Here is a 14650-nt window from a genome sequence, read left to right as displayed (position 1 = left end):
GCTGAATATCGTAACACCTACAACCATCAAAAAGGAATGCAAAGTATATCTACTTAAAAAGGCTGATAAAAATGCTCTTAATGCCTTTTTAAGAGACAGTCTTCACTCCTTCCGATCTGATCATGTAACTGTAGAAAAGTTGTGGAATATTTTCAAAGAGATAGTATCGACAGCAGTTGAGATATATCTACCACGTTAATTAATAAGTGATGGTACTGATCCCCCATGGTACACAAAAAAGGTCAGATTGTTGTTGCAGAAGCAACGAAAAAAGCATGCCAAATTTAAAAGAATGCAAAATCACCAAGATTGGCAAAGTTTTACAGAAGTTCGAAATATAGCCTGTACTTTAATGCGAGATGCTTTCAATAATATCCACAACGAAATTCAGTCTCGAAATCTGGCAGAAAACACAGAGAGATTCTGGTCATACATAAAGCACACGAGTGGCAAGACGAAATCAATACGTTCACTGTGCGATAACAACGGTGAAGTCACTGATGACAGTGCCACTAAAGCAGAGTTATTAAACACAGTTTTCCGAAACTCCTTCACCAAAGAAGACAAAGTAAATATTCCTGAATTCCAATCAAGAACAACTCCCAAGATGAGAAACATAGAAGTAGATATCCTCGGTGTAACAAAGCAGCTTAAATCACATAATAAAGGCAAGGCCTCTGGTCCAGATTGTATACCAGTTAGGTTCCTCTCAGAGTATGCTGATAAAATAGCTCCATATTTAGCAATTATATACAACCACTCGCTCACAGAAAGATCCGTACCTAAAGACTGGAAAATTGCTCAAGTCACACCAATACTCAAAAAGGGAAGTAGGAGTAATCCGCTGAATTACAAGCGATTTGCAATAGGGTTTTGGAACATATACTGTATATGAACATTATGAAGTACCCTGACACATAGTCAGCACAGATTCAGAAAATATTGTTCTTGTGAAACACAACTAGCTCTTTATACTTATGAAGTAATAAGTGCTATCGACAGGGGATGTCAAATTGATTCCATATTTTTAGATTTCCAGAAGGCTTTCGACACCGTTCCTCACAAGCTGCTTCTAACCAAACTGAATGCCTACAGAGTATCACCTCAGTTGTGCAACTGGATTCATGATTTCCTGTCAGAAAGGTCACAGTTCATAGTAATAGATGGAAAGTCATCAAGTAAAACAGAAGTAATATCCAGTGTTCCCCAAGGAAGAGTTATAGGCCATCTATTGTTCCTGATCTGTATTAACGACATACAAGACAATCTGAGTAGCCATCTTAGATTGTTTACAGATGATGCTGTCATTTACCATCTTGTAAAGTCATCAGATGATCAAAATGACTTGCAAAATGATTTAGATAAGATATCTGTATGGTGTGAAAAGTGGCAGTTGACCCTGAATAAAGTAAAGTGTGAAGTTATACACATGAGTACTAAAAGAAATCCACTAAATTTCAACTACGCGATAAGTCACACAAATCTGAAGGCTGTAAATTCAGCTAAATACTTAGGGATTACAATTACAAATAACCTAAACTGGAACGATCACACAGATAATATTGTGGGTAGAGCAAACCAAAGACTGTGATTCATTGGCAGCACACTTAGAAGGTGCAACAGGTCTACTAAAGAGACTGCTTACACCACGCTTGTCCGTCCTATTCTGGAGTATTGCTGTGTGGCGTGGGATTCGCATCAGGTGGGACTGATGGATGACATTGAAAAAGTGCAAAGTAGGGCAGCTCGTTCTGTATTATTGTGAAACAAGGGAGATAGTGTCACAGACATAATACCTGAATTGGAGTGGCAATCATTAAAACAAAGACTTTTTTGTTATGACAGGATCTTATCATGAAATTTCAATCACCAGTTTTCTCCTCCAATTGCGAAATCATTCCGTTAGCACCCACCTACATAGGTAGAAATGATCATCACGATAAAATAAGAGAAATCAGGGCTTTCACAGAAAAATTTAAGTGCTCGTTTTTCCCACGTGTGGTTCGAGAGGGGAACAGCAGAGAGACAGCTTGAAGGTGGTTCATTGAGCCCTCTGCCAGGCACTTTATTGTGAATAGCAGAGCGATCACATAGATGTAGATGTAGAGGAATATATTTTTGAGATGAGTTCTTGATTCAAACAGCTGGATACACTCAAGGCTTTATTGCAAATTCATCATTAGTGAGCTGTGAAATTATGAAAAAAAAATCACTGTTCTACTAGGCTTCATTTTTCTGAACTAATTTATACTGTTTTTCGTTTGCATAATACTTTCAATCTTGCATAGTTTTTCCATTAGTTGACCATGCAACTTGGCGTCAAAGAAACTGGTATTGGCATGCATACCCAAATACAGAGATTATACATAAACAGGCAGAATACAGTGCTGCGGCCAGCAATGCCTATATACGACAACAAGTGTCTGGCGCAGTTTTTAGATCGGTTACTGCTTCTACAACAGCAAGTTATCAAGATTTAAGTGAGTTTGAATGTCGTGTTATAGTCAGTGCATGAGCGATGGGACACAGCATCTCTGATGTTGCGATGAAGTGGGGATTTTCCCATACGACCATATCACAAGTGTACTGTGAAGATCACGAATCAGGTAAAACATAAAATCTCCGACATCACTGTGGTCAGAAAAAGATCCTGCAAGAACAGGACCAATGACAACTGAAGAGAATCATTCAACGTGACAAAAGTGCAACCCTTCTGCAAATTGCTGCAGATTTCAAGGCTGAGCCATCAACAAGTGTCAGTGTGTGAACCGTTCAGCGAAACATCATTGACATGGGCTTTTTGAGCTGAAGGCCCACTCGTGTGTCCTTGATGACTGCCCAGCACAAAGCTTTATGCCTTGCCTGGGCCTGTCAACACTGACACTGAACTGATGATGACTGGAAACATGTTGTGTGGTCAGACGAGCCTCATTTCAAATTGTATTGAGGAGATGGATGTGTACAGGTATGGAGACAACCTCATGAATCCATGGACCCGGCATGTCAGCAGGGGACTGTTCAAGCTGGTGGAGGCTCTGTAATGGTGTGGGGTGTGTGCAGTTGGAGCGATATGGGACCCCTGATACATCTAGATACAGCTCTGACAGGTGACACTTACATAAGCATCTGTCTATCATCTGCATCCATTCGTGTCCATTGTGCATTCCAATGGACTTGTGCAATTCCTGTTGGACAGTGTGACACCCCAAATATTCAGAATTGTGACAGAGAGGCTCTAGGAACACACTTCTGAGTTTAAACACTTCTGAGTTTAAACACTTCTGCTAGCCACCAGACTCCCCAGACATGAACATTATTGAGCATATCTGGGATGCCTTGCAATGTGCAGTTCAGAAGAGATCAACCCCCTCATACTCTTATGGATTTATGGACAGCCTTGCAGGATTCACTGTGCCAGTTCCCTCCAGCACTACTTCAGACATTAGTCGAGTCCATGCCATGCCATGTTGCGGAACTTCTACATGCTCCCAGGGGTCCTACACAATATTAGGCAGATGTACCAGTTTCTTTGGCTCTTGAGTATACATAGATTTAACTTGCCCTCTAACCAACCTTTTGAAATCAATTTTACGATGTGCGCTGAACAAATAATACACTGCATTTCCAAGTTACCATTAGCGATAAGCTTTACAGGTGTCACTATACAGGGTGTTACAAAAAGGTACGGCCAAACTTCCAGGAAACATTAAACATTCCTCACACACAAATAAAGAAAAGATGTTATGTGGACATGAGTCTGGAAACGCTTAATTTCCATGTTAGAGCTCATTTGTTTCTTCCACCTATGCTCAATGGAGCATGTTATCATGATTTCATAAGGGGTACTCTGCCTGTGCTGCTAGAACATGTGCCTTTACAAGTACGACACAACATGTGGTTCATGCACGATGGAGCTCCTGCACATTTCAGTCGAAGTGTTCGTACGCTTCTCAACAACAGATTCAGTGACCGATGGATTGGTAGAGGCGGACCAATTCCATGGCCTCCATGCTCTCCTGACCTCAACCCTCTTGACTTTCATTTATGAGGGCATTTGAAAGCTCTCGTCTACGCAACCCCGGTACCAAATGTAGAGACTCTTCGTGCTCGTATTGTGGACAGCTGTGATACAATACGCCATTCTCCAGGGCTGCATCAGCGCATCAGGGATTCCATGCGATGGAGGGTGGATGCTAACAGAGGACATTTTGAACATTTCCTGTAACAAAGTGTTTGAAGTCACGCTGGTACATTCTGTTGCTGTGTGTTTCCATTCCATGATTAATGTGATTTGAAGAGCAGTAATAAAATGAGCTCTAACATGGAACATAAGCGTTTCTGGACACATGTCGACATAACATATTTTATTTCTTTGTGTGTGAGGAATGTTTCCTGAAAGTTTGCCCGTACCTTTTTGTAACACCCTGTATATTGATGGTTGTGATACTTGAAACTTTGTTTTCGATAGTCCATTTTTGAACTGCACTGCATAAAGTTACAACAGTTTTCAGTGTCATATGTTTTTCTGGAAAACATCGCATCTCATGAATTGCAGCTTTCAGGCACACATTTCAGTTAATGCAATAAGCAGTTATAACCATAAAAGCTTCACAGTTACACAAAATGTGTACAGGCTGTTAAAGATGCATGCACAAATTCCAGCCTCTTTTTTTCAGTCTAGAAGTGGATAATGTGGATCCAACAAGACAACACAAGATATTGTAAACCAATGTCTTCTGTGTTCAGTAGCATGTGGAAATCATGATAACATAGACACTAATGCTGCCTCTAGTTCTTTTTACAACGTACATCCTTCTGAGAAAAGAAACAAAAAAAAAAAAAGCTATCTCAGTATTGCTCTAAAAATTATGTCTCATCTTAGAAATACATTCCTGAACATTTCGTCCAAGTTACATCACTACAGGGCTGTGCACCTATCCCATGGAGATAAGTTTTTAAAAACTTAGTATGCTATGTAATTCAACTATATTTGGAGTCACGGTCGAGTTTAGGCTCACTCTGTGCACCTACATCACACATTCTCCATCAGCCAACGAGCATTCAGTAGTGTTCTGAGCACTCTGCTGTGAATGTTGAACCCAATGTGAGCATTAAACAGAATCCTAGCATGTTATATAGGGAATTTTTATTCCGTTTGTTGTGAGTTGTCATGGCTGACGTTGGTGGTAAGTGACAAAATGTACACAAAAAGTGCTGCAGAATACACACCTACATCAAGTGCAATGCTGCAACTGTTACTTGGAAATGGCAACAATGTAATCCCCATTCATTTCTCGACCTGCACGAACATCAGACTAAAGAAAATCATGATCATTACATTTTTCTTAACATTTTGAAACCGTTGAATGTCAACACACAGGTGTTCAAAATTAAACCAACAAACCGCTATTTTCCCTTCCTGTGTCTAATTCACAATAAAATCATACAAACTGTCAATCAGCTGTCCGTACGATTGTGTTCTGCACAGAAGATGACATTGCAGTCAATGGACAACCATGGCAACGATGACGTCAGGGCACCTATGAAATGAGGTAGTTTTTGCTGGTTAGCCACACGTCCCCAGTTGTTGTGTACAGAGTCACAGACGGCGCAGTATGGCATAGAGAAGATGCCCAACAGATTCTCTGTGACAGAGGCCCATAGAAAGAAGGGAAGCATGGCAGTCACAAACTGATTTGGCCCGATGGTTAATGTGAATTGTTCTGTGTTTCTTGGATGTGGTGATGGTTTATATAGACCAAAACTTTATCTCGAAGACCAAGGCAGGCTTGACCACATGCGACTTCAGAAGAGAAGACCATTATTTGGCTGTAAGGGCACGATCCACCTGGACGATGGAATGGTGGGCCGATGTTGTTTCCACAGACGAGTCCCAGTCTGGAGAGTGATTCTCGGTGGATTCACATCTGGAGGGAATGTAAGCACAATTTTTGAGACCCAAACATCGTGGAAAGAGACTGAGATCGAGGAGGATTCCTAGCATTGTGTGCAGGCATTACGTTTACCACTCTACCTCTCTTCATGTAATTGTAGTGGTGAATTCGCAAGGTTTAACTGCTGTCTGGTACAATGACGAGATAACCTCAAAGAGCATGGGTGGTTGATGTTTCCTTAGAAATGGAAGATATTGCATGCCTGGCATTGCTTGCTTGCTTTCCCAATTTGAATCTCATAGAGCCTATCTGGGGTGCACTTGGGAGATGTGTTGCATCATGTCAACATCCACCAGCCACTCTCCAAGCTCCAAGACTGCGACAGCCGTAGCTACGAGGGAAGATGGAAAGTAGCGCTCAACAATTTTACTAAAAAAAAAAAAAAAAAAAAAACACAAAGAATCTACATCTTTTATCTACTTTTCTACATAGTCACTAACTTTCTCAACACATTTCTCCCATTGTGGTACCAGTTTCAACAGGAGAATGATGACATCATCCCCAGAATGCCCTGTCATTGCCATCCCTGTATTGCTGCCAGAGGTGATCACGTCTGACACTGAGCACATTAAACAGTTTCAGAATGTGTGTGCAAAACCATGAAATTGGAAAAAATGAAGAACTTTTTGTCTACTGTCATGCATGTTGCAGTCGTTTGTGTTCTGTATTCTTTACATCGTTTATACTGTAGTATCAGCTGTTTACACCGTTTGTGGAAAAATAAATGCAACTTTGCAAAATTTCCTTTTGTTGCTTTAATTTTGGACATCAGTGTATGGCAGTAAACATCAGCTCCATCTTCTGTGTTATATTGCCAACTATGGTATATTTTGTTTTGTTTTATACATAGTATACTTGCTGATCTCAAGTGTTGAACATTTCTCATTCTAATTAACCAGCAAAAGCCATTCAGTTTCACTAGTCAGCCATTGGTGATGTGCTCACACACAACTGCTTTCATAATTATTGGTTTCTATGCCCACAATGATGGACTCACCAGCAGTTTGATTTTGTTTTGTGTTGACTGAATAAACTGCCATACCGGGGATTAATTTGGTTTGAGTTTACACAATCCTATATTCGTATAATTTTAAATTTTGCCTTTGGTAGCTGCAAATAACCTATAACATTTTGTGGTTACCCATTGACAGTCCGTGAGCCATAGCTACGAGGAAAGCTAGAAAGTAGTGCTCAACAATTTTACCACCAAAAGGATTAACAAAAATCACAAATGAATTTACATCACATTTCTCCCATCGTGGTACCAGTTTCAATATACCCTGTCCATAGAAACCTGTTTGGTTGGAGTATAGCCATCTACGGACTGCTGATTTCCCTTCTGCATCTGTCGCAAAGTGTTGGCCACCACGAATTTCTTCATGGGACCAAACAGACAGTGCAAGGTCTGGACTGTATGGTGGATGCTGGAGCACTTCTCACCCAAATTTACTAATTTTTTCATGAACAGGAGGAGCAACATGGGGGTGAGCATTGTCATGACATCGTCAACATTAATGTTGTGGCATTTGTCATGAAAGACTTGATGCAAATTAATCAAAGTTTTAATGTAGGCTGCAGCATTCACAGTGGCCCCTCATTCAGCCAAGTCCACCAGTAACACACTGTGCATATCCCAGAACCCTGCATAAGCACTTTCCTAGCAGATTGAGTCACTTTGAATCTTTTTGTACTGGGGAACCAGCACATTTGCACTCCTTAGAGGCAAGTTTGTTTTTGGGCATGTAGTGGTACGCCCACAACTCATCACCAGCGATAATTCCTTTCAGAAAGTCGTGCCCTTCTGCAGCATAATGCATTAAGTGATCCAAGCCTGTCATCATTTGCTGGCTCTTGTGGTTGTCTGTTAGGTTCTTAGGCACCCATCGAGCACTAATTTTATGAAATTTCAACATGTCATGAACAATATCACACATTGCATCACATGAAATGTTGAACTACTGCCATAAGGTTCGCACTTGCACAGACTGATCATTTGCTGCCTCAATGGCTCTAATATTCTGTGTTGTAGCTGTTACTGGCCACCTAGAGCATGGTGAATCACTATGGTTCACAAGGCCCTTTTGGAAGAATGCACACCGCTTGGAGACATTCCTATGGTCCATACAGTCATCCCCATGCATGCCACACATGTCCCTGTGAATTTCACTCAGTTTATGCCTTTTAGCCCACAAATATCTAACTACATTTTGCTGCTCTTTACAAGTTGATAGCAGTATCATGCACACCATGTTTGTTTCATAGTTCAGGTTTCTCCCATTAGAGCTGCACACAAAAACAAAATACGCTGTATAGCGCAAACTTCAAATTATTTTGTCATGAAATTTCAACTTTCCTTTGCAGTACCAGGGGAAAAAAAATTATGCATTACTTTCCAGTTCTCCCTCACAATAACAAAGACTATAACCATATCTACCAAACTCCTGGCAAATGGCATGTCAGTCAATTTTATTAAAGGGTGTCGTATTGATACCATGAGTCAGCACATCATAAGATGCCCTAAAAAATTTGATGTTCCAGTAATATTCAGGTGCCTGATTTGCCATGACCCACTGCCCTACTCCCAAAAGAAGATCCAAAGTATTGGATCAGTTTTATGTAAAAATAGAATGCTCTAGCAGTTATGCAATTAATAATAAACATGCAATTCCAAGATGGTCTCTCTCTCTCTCTCTCTCTCTCTCTCTCTCTCTCTCTCTCTCTCTCTCTCCACCTCTACTTTCGAAGTGAAGCTGTATGATGCTACAGACATTGATAGATGTATAAGGCAAGAAAAGTAAATGTTCCAAAGTCTTCTTCATATCTCTTATAAGCACAGTTTGAATTCGGAAATGTCAGTGCCAGATTACACTTGTTTCCACAGAAACTTCAACATAGGGACCTGTTCAGTGCGGTAACTTTCCTTTAGTGCATTCCTAAGATCTGTTTTTAAACATAACAATGCTCTAATTTATATTGCAGCAAATCGTGAAGATCTATTCTTTGCATGTTTTATAGCAATTCCTGCATGGTATGCCTGTTCATCTTGTAAGGCACCCTCCCAACATGTGTGATGTTCAAAAGGTTGCAATCTCTCTCTTTATGCTCCCATCTAGTGTCTACCTTTCCTTCACTCTTGTATTACTTTTGTTTTTCTTCTCTGTAACTTTCCTCTTTGAGTCCTATTGTCCCTGTGAACATATATTTTCTGCTCTAATTTGCAGCAATTTTTCTAAGCCAAACTTATATTATATTCTGCCATGGCACCGAAATCTCAGCTCTTAAAGAGCACACACACCAGACATATCAGGTATTCAACTTTAAAATAAGGTGTTTGATGTGAAAGAGATTGTTTGTGTGGTATGTACAGAAAAGGAAATAATCAAAAATAATATGTAAGAAACAGGAAGCCAATATGTGGAAACTGATTGCACAAATCATGAACCAATATTAAATCAAAAGCTCAGGTATATGGTAGTTTACTAAAATTTATCAGAAATTAATTCACACAAAACACACTCTCATAATTTCTAAAGGAGCCCTTTTTAATTTAAGAGCTCAATGTATTTGGTCGTTATGTTAGACTTAATAGTCAGGCTTGAATTTGAACAAAAATAAAATATATTCTATATAGTAATAAAAATAGATTGTTTTTCATTTTGACAAAATTACACTCAATAGCTGTGGTGATGGACTCTCTTAAAAATGGCCATTACATATTTATTAGTTCATGTTGCTGCAGAGACAGCCCCAAACATGCATAAGCAATAGTTTTGAAAAAAAAGACATATTTTGAGTCTTATTAATGTCAAGGCATTAGCTTTGATTCACTTATGTATTGTGCACGTGGTACCAGTGTTCTGTTTCAAGACATTAGAAACAAAGATGAGAAAGACAGTACTGACAAAAGTTTCAAGATTATTCCACCACACAGTTATAGCAGCATGACAGAAATTGCCTTTTTTTTTTCTTTTGCCCCCCATTGATATGGGCAGCAGTACCTGAAACATACATCTACTGGTAGTAGTAGCAGCTGAAAATCATTTGCAGAATTTAAAAATTGTACATTTTTAGAATGTTGTGAAGAGACTGTTACCTCATTCTAGTGAAAACAAAATTACCATTTGGAAACAGCAGTTTTTAAAATGAAAGTTGTGCTTCACGATGTATAAAACTATAGTATCTCATATTTGTTAGAAAACATATTGTGCTTCAGTATTAATTTAATATATTTACATAATCATATGAATATAATAGAGGGAAACATTCCACGTGGGAAAAATATATCTAAAAACAAAGATGATGTGACTTACCAAACGAAAGCGCTGGCAGGTTGATAGACACACAAAACTCAAGCTTTCGCAACCAATGGTTGCTTCATCAGGAAAGAGGGAAGGAGAGGGAAAGACAAAAGGATGTGGGTTTTAAGGGAGAGGGTAAGGAGTCATTCCAATCCCGGGAGCAGAAAGACTTACCTTAGGGGGAGAAAAGGACAGGTATACACTCACACACACACCCATATCCAACCGCAATGGTGTCTGTGTATGTGCGGTTGGATATGGGTGTGTGTGTGCGAGTGTATACCTGTCCTTTTTTCCCCCCAAGGTAGGTCTTTCTGCTCCCGGGATTGGAATGACTCCTTACCCTCTCCCTTAAAACCCACATCCTTTCGTCTTTCCCTCTCCTTCCCTCTTTCCTGATGAAGCAACCGTTGGTTGCGAAAGCTTGAATTTTGTGTGTATGTTTGTGTGTCTATCAACCTGTCAGCGCTTTCGTTTGGTAAGTCACATCATCTTTGTTTTTAGATATATTTACATAATCAGTTACACTGCAATGAACATTATTTTTATTTGAACTATAGGCCATTTCAGCTATACAGTCAGGTTATCGGTAATAGAACATCTCATAAATTTTGATACATTTGTTGTATTATGTGTAAGTTACTTATGAATATTATTACTTTAGATACGTTTTCAAGTCCTCACTTCCATGAAGTATCATTGTTTCTATTGCTGTCTATTTGTTGCTGATTATATTTTACGTTGATGTGGCAGTAATAATCAGTAACAAATAGCAACAGGAACAATGATATTTCATGGACTTGATAAAATATGTAAAATTACATTATTCATAAATAACTTACATGTAATACCACAAATGTACAAAAATTTATAAGATTTCCTACTACTGACAACCTGATGATGGCTGTACAGCTGAATAGGTCTATAGTTAAAATATTCATTGCAGCGAAGCTGGTTACATAAATATATTATGTCCTTGAAAGACATTTATTACACAGCTGCCCAGAGGATTACAAATTTCAGTATTAATTATTAGATAACTCTACAGCCACCTCTGACAGATTGCTTTACCAGTTGCTGGTATCTACAATAAATAGAAAAGATGTATTTCAGACAAACTTTCACAAAAATTTATTTATTCCTTCCCAGAAACTGAAAAAATAATGTAATTAGTTTTAAATAGTAACCATTGAGTTTCACAGGTACAGATCCTTACATAAGTTTATACAATTTGTGCATTGACTGCAGGTACTAAAATAAACTTATAAGGTTAAGTATTTGTGAGGCTTCACCTCTCATTTGCTATTGACTAAAATACACACCAGTATCAATGCAAACTGTAAAATCCAGGGCTTCTTAGTACTTAAATACATTGAAATATAAACTGATTTGCTCCTGCAGCATGAGAGAAACATCAGTTTGCGAAACAGCAATTGTTGCATTAATTGCCCAGCAGTCACCGAGTACCATACTTTAAGAAAGTTAAAAACAATAATCATGACCATACACTTGATTATACTTCTGAAAAGTAGCGAACATTCAGTCTTGTGAGCCACATTTTTTCCCATTACATTACATATTGTTTATATGAGGATTTGCAACAAATGTCAGGTAAATTACATTAACTAATTTGGTTTTACATACTGTTTTACATACTGTGAAATCACTTTAATGAACTTTAATTTTTACAAATAATCAGTTGTGCAACAATACATCCCTTCTCTTATTGCACTATGTTTACCTTATCAAACTACTTTTCTGCCCCCTTTACACACTCACCCCCCCCCCTTGCCATCCGCTCTGTAATGTTAATAGTTAATCACTTTATATCATATTAACAAAATTAAACATCACATAAACTTGTCATAAAATGTTGAAGGATGAAGAACATGAAGAAATGAATGTACTGATAGATTTGGAAGAAAATTTTATAATAGCATTGTTTCTTTCTTCCCCCCCCCCCCCCCCCCCCCCCCCCCGCCCCCTCCGCAAATGTAAATATGAGAGAATTTTTGGTTGCCTCCTTTTTCTTTAAGTCAAAGAATGAAGAAAATATGATCTCTTATACACACTTATCCCATTATTTGTAGCACTTAATGTGGTTGCATTTATATTCTGCAATGTTCCATTGCCTGGAAGGGGGGGGGGGGGGGGGGGGGGGGGAAGTAGCAATGTCACAGTAATGTATTAAGTCCTTTACTTGCAGTGCAGTTCTGAGCATAAGAAACCTTTCCGACATTGAGTCACAGAATAACTTGGGGCCCAACTAAAACGATCATTATGAAAAATATGTACTATATTACTTACATAACAAGTCCTTTTTTTGCACAAATTCAAACAGTGCAATTTAAGATGTATCATATTAATGGGAAATTTATGGGTAGATATTGTGGGGGAGGAAGACTCTCTCTGCAAGAGCTACTTGGTGTCACAAAAGAGCTACCATAGCTTTTAGTGGGGGAAAAAATCCCTATTTTATTAATGTAATCTTGTTTGTAAAAGTAAACTATAGAGAGTATCTTATACATGGGAAAAATTAGAAACAGAGCAAAGATAAAATTATCTATAAGTTTAACACTTGGAAGTGAAGAAACAGTAACATGTGCAGAGCAGAAAGATTACTTTTTAATTGCTACTGGAAAGCAATGAAAAAAGGAAATGGAAGGCAAGTCAGATCCTACCCAGCTGCAATCCACATGAAATTTATCCCAAAACACAAAATAATGAAACACACCAGTATAACTTACGTAACTAATAATGAAACTTTGAGGGAAAAGGAATGTGATTTTCAATGGATGCTGAAGGGAGTGAGTATTAATGTCAACAACTTTACAGAAATAATTAATTATTACAGCTGACATATTTGTCCCAGCAGAATCCGCAACTGTATTGATAATTACAACAATAATTTATTCTTCAGTCTCAGCTGCACATTTTTAATACATGACATGTTTCAATCTCTCTGGCTCATCTTCAGATCTAAGTAGTTGCATCAGCAACCTTTGTCTGTGTCAGAAAGTCATAGAATACTGTGCTATATGAGGTTCTGACATAGGCAAGGCAGTTTGCTGATGAAATTAGATCTGGAGATGATCAGAGAAATCGAAACATGTCATTTAATTAAAAATGTGCAAATGCAACTGAAGAATAAATTAACATATTGCATTTGCTCCAGAGAACAAGCAATGAAAGCACAGCTGGTGGAATAACAAATGTGAAGAAGCACTTGGACAAAAAAAAATATAGTTTGGAATGAACTGTATAGCATGAAAACAGGCAGTAATTGGAGAATATATCAGTTGGATTAGAAGCAATGAGATAAAATTATTAGGGTGCAAAAGAGGGGCTTTGAAAAGGAGAAGCTTGAAACTCCAGAATAGCACATTAAAAAGTATAATAGAAGTGACTGTTACAAAATAATCAAGAACTGTATCTCCGAGTACAATACGCAATCACTATGCTTCAGGAAATAAAATAGAAAACTACTGCAAAGCAATGAAGACGAAAGCTGCAATCTACTGGCAGCATATTTGAAAAGCTATTAACCTGGGGGAAAAAAAGGACAGCAAGCAACTGGAATTTCATCACAATATTGCAAATGAAAATTCAAAACTATCAAACACTGACATGATTAAAATTACAGCAAACAATTACAACACAACAAAATCCCAGATGAAGATGGCCTCACAGCAAAAATTCCAAAAGTGAATGGAGATCTAAGTCTCACAATTACAAAAGGAAAACCATATAAGGTCTGGTACACCAGCTCTAGGAAACTGTACAGTTTTGTTAATTCACCCACTCAGGGCTGGTTAAAGGCCCAATTGACACAAACCACTGCTTGGGGGCACCAAGCTGAGAGGGGTTCCCTAACTGTAAGATTTATATATAGGGCATATTACAATTAGTAGCGGTGGCACCATGCTGTACACGGTGCACACCACAATTAGTAGCATAAGATGACTTGGACAAAAATGTTCAAGGAAAAAGGGGGAAGGTGCCAAAAGGGAAGTCGCTTGTATGGAAAAATGTTCTCTAACTGGCCCTGCACCCATTTCATAAAAAGGGGGACCAAAAATATCAATATTTACAGAGACGAATTTTATTTCTGCCCTTAGAAAACAAAATCTTAAGATTGACGATTCGATAAACAGCAACTACTATTCAAAACCTTGAAGGAATTTGCAGTAGATAAGAAAACTACAGAAGTATATAAGCAAACTTAAACAAGTTAAATTTCTTGGAACAACTTCTAGTACCTTTCAAATTGTATCAGTAGTGAGGCAAGCAGACAATTTGTCACCATGATTATCCAACTTTTTGATGGTAAAAGTTAATAAGGGAGTGGAAAATAAAGGAATAAAAACAAAAAGTTAATAATTACATAAAGCTGGGTAG

Source organism: Schistocerca americana, chromosome 1, assembly GCF_021461395.2.
Source record: "Schistocerca americana isolate TAMUIC-IGC-003095 chromosome 1, iqSchAmer2.1, whole genome shotgun sequence".
NCBI classification, from domain to species: domain Eukaryota; kingdom Metazoa; phylum Arthropoda; class Insecta; order Orthoptera; family Acrididae; genus Schistocerca; species Schistocerca americana.
The sequence above is the reverse complement of the archived record's forward strand: the minus strand, read 5'-3'. Positions refer to the sequence as shown.